This window comes from Cuculus canorus, chromosome 16 (assembly GCF_017976375.1).
Source record: "Cuculus canorus isolate bCucCan1 chromosome 16, bCucCan1.pri, whole genome shotgun sequence".
NCBI classification, from domain to species: Eukaryota; Metazoa; Chordata; class Aves; order Cuculiformes; family Cuculidae; genus Cuculus; species Cuculus canorus.
The window spans coordinates 1,296,874-1,302,873 of NC_071416.1; the positions used below are offsets into that span (position 1 = coordinate 1,296,874).

The window sequence follows — 6,000 nt, forward strand, 5'->3', positions numbered from 1 at the left end:
GTGTTTGGGCTTTCTTGTCTAGTAGACAAAAGCCAGAGAGGACAAGGATTCCCAAATCTTTCTGCACTTTAGAAAGGCCACATTGCACCCAGGCAAGGCAACGGGAGTATACAAGCACCTGACTTCAAGCAGCACCCTGTCATACTGAAGCAGAGATGCAAAGCTCTTCTGGGGAACCCTTCCACACTTGTGAGGTGAGCAGCATTTGTAACAGATACAGCACAGATATAACATTCCATGTTTGAGAGAGCTTTAGCAGCAGGACAGGGTGATCACAGCCTCTGATGCCACACACACCCACATAACTGCACGGCCTTTGTACAAAAATTTAATGATCGAATTTCTATCTTAGTAATATTCAAGAATTCTTTGGTCTTGTCATAGAAGAAAGTCTTACCAATACACAAGGAAACACAAGGAATACTGAAGCAAGTAATTGCTTCAGGTGTGCAGTCCTCCTGAGGTGTGATTTCCGAGCACATCAATTGATTCGCTCCTTATACCTCCAAGTAAGATTTTATTTGCAAGGCCTAGAAGTTACTTTTCATTTAAGACTCCACTTTGAATCGGAAATCACTGCCATCTGTTAGGACTGGGCAACAGCTAGACCCCAACTGTGCAGCTTCTGGTAACTGCGCAGAAGTTAGAAGGCTGGTGAGGCTCCCCACACAACTATGTTAGGATGTTTTGACAGATTCAGTGTATTGACAGGGCTATAACTTGCTTTAGACAAGAGGCACCCAATGCTTCGCAGCAGCAGGACTCACTCCCTCAGAAGAGGCTCCATCTATCACAAATTACTTAAACAGTAAACCAAAAAAAAAAAAGCAACTGTCACACCAGGCAAAAAGCACATCCTGATCTTTGCTTCTAGTTTTGCTGTGCTTCTGTGTTCCACCTCCAGAAAAGCACTCTCACTGCCCCAGAAATCACCTCCTAAGGTTCACGCAGCTGCATATTCATACTTCACATAAACAGATGTCTTGTCGAGGTTCAAATCACCAAGGACTCTCAGAATGATGGGCAACCTAAGTAAGAGGAGGGGTGGGAAGTAAATCAACCCCTGAAGTTTCCCAAGCAGCTTTACACACTCTCAGGCACTAAACAGAACATCCCCCAATTCTCAAAGACAGACAGATCTAGAAAGAAACTGTCAGTACTAACACTGGCAGAACAACCGTGAGATGAGAAGTTCAAATACTGACCACCTACTGCGAAACTGAGCATAGTTCCAACAGTCATTGGTGTAGTAAGTAATTTGCCTTTCGATATATTCCCGGCAGATCTGTTTCAGCTCACGAACTTTAGTAGCTATCACTATATAAACCGGAAAATAGATGTTTCAGCATTTAAGACCAAAGATCCTCACTTCATAAACACTTTACAAGTTGTTGAGCATGAAAGAACTTACCAATGAGCCCATAAAACTCCAAAAATAAAGATATTTAAGTTCTATTTCCAGCTCCCAAAGACTTAATGACGACAGTTACAGCCAAAATATTTGAACTGATGGATCAGTAAAGTTAGACAACAAGCATTACCCAACTAAACAGCAGACTTCCATTCCGCCATTCCTTTGGAGAATATGGACTAGCTCAGAGCCAAAAGCAGAGGTGGGAGCTTTGGAGGGTGTACAGGGAGCACAAAGACTAGCTGTCCCAGAAATGAATGCTTCTGGTTTGTCAGAACCAGAATAGCAGAGTAGAGGAAATTGTTATTAATGCAGTAGATGCAAAAGACCACCAGCAGAAAGATGTGCAAGGAAGGCTGAAGACCTAAACCAGAAAGCATTAACAGAAAAGGTCTACACCATAAGAGATCTTGGATGTTGGATATATTTTATAAGTATTTCACAGAAAACAAGTAATCCCTCTCTCTAATATGGACTGCTCTACACCAACAGCACTGACATCTACTCTCTAGAGCCAGAAAGCCACCTTGCCACAACTTGTCTTCCCTGGATTCCCATAATCTTCCTCCTACTGAGGAGGTTCATGAGCAATTTTTCAAGCCAGATGAGGCCTACGATGTCCGGAGCATGGACAACTTGCCTCACCTTGACAATGTTGCCCCTTTGTCCTCCCAGTTCACACTGGAAAGAACAACTTGGATCTTGACACTTAGCACCTCTTGTATTAAGCCCACTCACACCGAAGCGGCACAGAGCCCTCACCAAGGGGCATGCTCTGCCCTTGACATGCACCAAGCACAAAGGACAGCAGGAGTAAAATAAAACAGGCAAGAGCCACCTCAGAAACAATAGCCAAGAGGTGGAGTTTTGTTTAATCAGTATTTTGTTAAAGGATAAGCGGAGATATAGATCAAGATTACTATTAAGTGAAAAAGCATTCAGATTCAAAGGAAGAGGAGATCAGGCACAGAATAAACAGGAACTCATGTCATCCTTTTCCAGGCCCTTCATCTATGGTGCTACCGAGTAAAAGAGATTCACAGCTGCCCTTGCCCAGAGAAGGTAAGCTTGTCTGGCTTTATCACCTAATTGTAGCAGAAGTCAGTAATGGCCCTGATGCAGGTCTGAAACGTAAGGTGCTGTGGAAGGCTTGGGCCTCCTCTCCCTGGCACTCCCTGCTCACTGATTCCACAGGCCTCATTGCCACTCCGGCTCCTGAGAGCACCACTGGACACGAGCCTCTCTGGAGCAGGAAGCAGGGCACCTGCCTCAGGAAAGCAGGCTGCCTAAAAATTGCTTACTGTGATACATGCAGATTAACAGAACCATGAGAAAGCAAAACTGTCAGTCTTTTCTGTATGTTCTGCCTCTTACTCTGTTCTCCGGCATCATCACTCGGACACGAGTACCACTTTGCTTTTCACTATCATTCTCATCGTTAAAAACAGGTCTGAGAAATTCTCATCCAGGCAGGTCATCTGAGACCTTAAGGAGTTTTCACATCCCTCACTTATACCAAAAGCGACACAATGAACTCCACCACAGAACCAAGCCGAGAACGGTTTTGACTTCCCAGTTTATTTGATGTCCACACTTCTTGCCCAGCTCCCCATGCAACTCTGCAAACTGTACCCCCACGACAGACTCTCCTGCAGGTGACAGTCCCATCCCCAGGGCACCAGCCTTGCTGCGCTCTGCCCACCGCTCTCCGCGGAACCCGACTCTCACCGGCGGGCCTTGCGAATGCCAGCCCAGAAGAGCACGAGCCCGGGAGGCCGGCAGCCAGAGCCCAGCCTCGCCAGACCGGCTGTCACGGAGCCTGCAGAGAAGCACCGACAGGAACTTCACCCTCAGCTCCCGCTGCCCGGGAGCCGGGAGTGGCAACGGGAGGCAGCGAGGCCGGGTAAAGGCGAGGGACGAGCGGGCAAAGGCGACGGGAGGTAGGGGGCGAGCGGGACAAGGGGAAGGGAGGCAGGGGGCGAGCAGGGAAAGAGAAGGCAGGGGGCGAGCGGGGCCCACACGCACTCCGCACCGGCCCCGCGGCTGAGGGGCGTAGGGGGCGCGGCCCGGGAGCGGAGCCCGAGCTCCCCAAGGCCCCGCCCGGGCCCCGGCGCGCAGGGGTCAACGCGTCGCAGCTCGGCCGCCTCACCTGCGCCGAGGGTGCCGGCGTGCATGCCGGGGCAGGGCCGGCCGCCGCGCCCTCAGGCCGCCCGCGCCATGGCGGCCGCGGCCACTCCGGGGACGCCGCTCCGCTCGGCCCCGCGCCGCTTCCGGCAGCGCCACAAAGCGCACGGCGGCGGAGGGGCTCGCGCCGTTCTGCGCATGCGCGCGCCTGCGCCGCCCTTGTGCTCCTTGCCCGCGCGCGGCGCCAAACAACTCGCGGGGAGACGTAGCGCGCGTGCGCGGGGCTGTGGAGCCCGCTGCCACCGCCTCTTAAATGGGCCGCGCGCCCCCTCCGAGGCGGTCCTGAGGGCTCCTGTGTCCCCGCGCGGCGGCGTTCGCAGCTGTGGCCCCGACGGGAGCTGTGTCTCGTCCCGCTGAGCCCATGCGGCCCCCGTCGCACCCCAGTAGCAGGAAGGGTGGGAGGACACCGAGGGCCGCGGGCGGGTCCCCGGGAGAAGGGGAGGGGCTGGAGCACGAGCCGTGTGAGAGGCGGTGAGGGGCTCGGGAGTTCAGCTGGGGAAAAGGGGCTGAGGGGGCATCTCATCGCTGTCTGCAGCTGCCTGACAGGAGAAGTCAGGCAGAACGTCCCTCTGAGAGCAGGGGTTCTTAGTCAGTGTTTTTCCAGACACTGTTCGCTCTTTGGGGATGAGAACGCCTTGTGTTCAGGGGGGTCTGTGCTGAACAGAGGGGGCTGCTTCTGGAATCCCCTCTGGTGGGAGTTTTCTCCCTATCCGACAGGCAAGGTCAGGCCGAGCTGGACCCCGGCTCCAAATGATTGAGAGTTTTGACCGTTGCGAACATTGACATTAGACCTTGGAAAGATAGAATACGCATAAGATTTCAGGGGAAATCTATCCATCTGCATGGAAGTGGGAAATCCATTCTGTGGCAGCTCGTGTCTCGCTGCACACAATCAATGGGGATCGCTCCTGGTGCTGCCCAGGGCTGATAAAGGGCGCTTTGCTTTCTAAAACTCCAAACCAGGTCCAAGAGAGTTGATTTGCTGACATTTTCGGTATCACTTCCAGGGCCCATAGCGAGCACCTGCACCAGGGCAGCAAGCGCAAGGCAGGTTACAGAGGACGATGGTTGTCCAGGCTGCTGGGTGGCAACTGCATTGTGGCATTACAGGACCTGCTGTAAAGAGAGATGTTAATATAGACAAACCAATGTATGCCTGTGTAAAACTGTACAAATGTGTATAAATATATTATACAGATGCACTTTTATATATATTTTTAGGGAACATAAATATTTATAAAAGTGTATCCAGGAAAACATTGTGCAATAAGAGGTGAACTCAAAACTGAGGTTTATATGCAACAGAAGGAAAATTAATCAAGAAGGAAAGGCAAGCTCAGGGGCCACAATTTGCAGGTCTGCAGGCAGTCCGCACCCCAAGGGGCGCAAGCAATGCGCATGCAGCTGGGGCTGGGAGCCAGGCCCGTGAGCTGACCGAGAGGCACCCACCCAGCCCCATCCACGCAAAGCAGAGCGCAAGCCTCTGCCTGGGCAAGAGGCTTCCGCGCGTGGTTTCCAGCCAGCCGAGTGAGCAGGGCTGTGGCCGGGGCAGCCTGCGGTGTCCGTGCTGTGCAAAACGCAGGCATGCTGCCTGCAGAAATGGAAAGCCAGAACTAAACACTAAATTTCCAGGAGTGTGCGTGTGTGCAGACAGTAACACCAAAAGGATTCTGAGAAAAGACCACATGCTGGGAGAGAAGAGGTCTTGGTCAGGGGGGTTCCCTTTGCTCCCAGTTGAGCTCACAGCCCCCTGCACTCGCTGTTCAGCAGCACCAGCTTGTGCCAGCCGCCTTCTTAGTCTTCGGCAAACGAGGTTTTTGCAATGTGCTTTGAAAACACAACCCTGGCTGACTGAGTAGAAGACAGCAGCACTCAGTAAAGAGTGTGCATCCACATTTGGAACTGCAGCTCTCAAAATAAGGACAATGTCAGAGAAAGGCCATTGACATTCCAAGAACAAGAAGAAAAGGCTTGTTTTAAATTAAAGCCTTTTTGCATACTGTCATCCATCTACTAATGGGGTTATTGGCTGTGGTCATCCAGTTACATTCTCCGAGCCGCCCTGTTGTGGTTTGTGTTGCATGCAGGAGTAACCAGGATGAAAGATTACTTAATTCAACAGAGAACAGGAAAGTAAAATGCAGTTTTTAACTCTTTCTCGGAAAAGTTTGTTTCAAAATTCCTAGCTCATTTTCAGATCTCATCAGAGATGATTTGGTCTGGAGCCCCTGGGTTCTCCCCAACCAGTGACTTGGTACTGAAAGCTGCAGGCAGGGGGCACTGCCCCTATTCCCATCCCGTCCCCCTGCTTCTCCCCAGCAGCAGAGCCGAGGCACTGGGGTGCTGCCACCCATCACCCTTGCAAGGCAGGCAGTGTGCTCAGCCCGGGAACAGCAGCCCAGCAA

General features: G+C 51.9%; 1 protein-coding gene across 4 annotated transcripts in view; it reads right to left on the bottom strand.

Moving 5' to 3' along the window:
• The window catches only part of RALGAPB (Ral GTPase activating protein non-catalytic subunit beta), a 65,913-nt gene extending 62,184 nt beyond the window's left edge, over nucleotides 1–3,729 (bottom strand). For 3 of the 4 annotated variants that reach the window (XM_054081375.1, XM_054081373.1, XM_054081372.1), the window contains exon 1: nucleotides 3,561–3,729. The gene's annotated coding sequence lies outside the window, so the exon portion shown is untranslated. The remainder of the gene's footprint in view (nucleotides 1–3,560) is intronic. The other variant, XM_054081374.1, reaches the window with a different exon arrangement.
• Nucleotides 3,730–6,000: the final 2,271 nt, after the last annotated feature.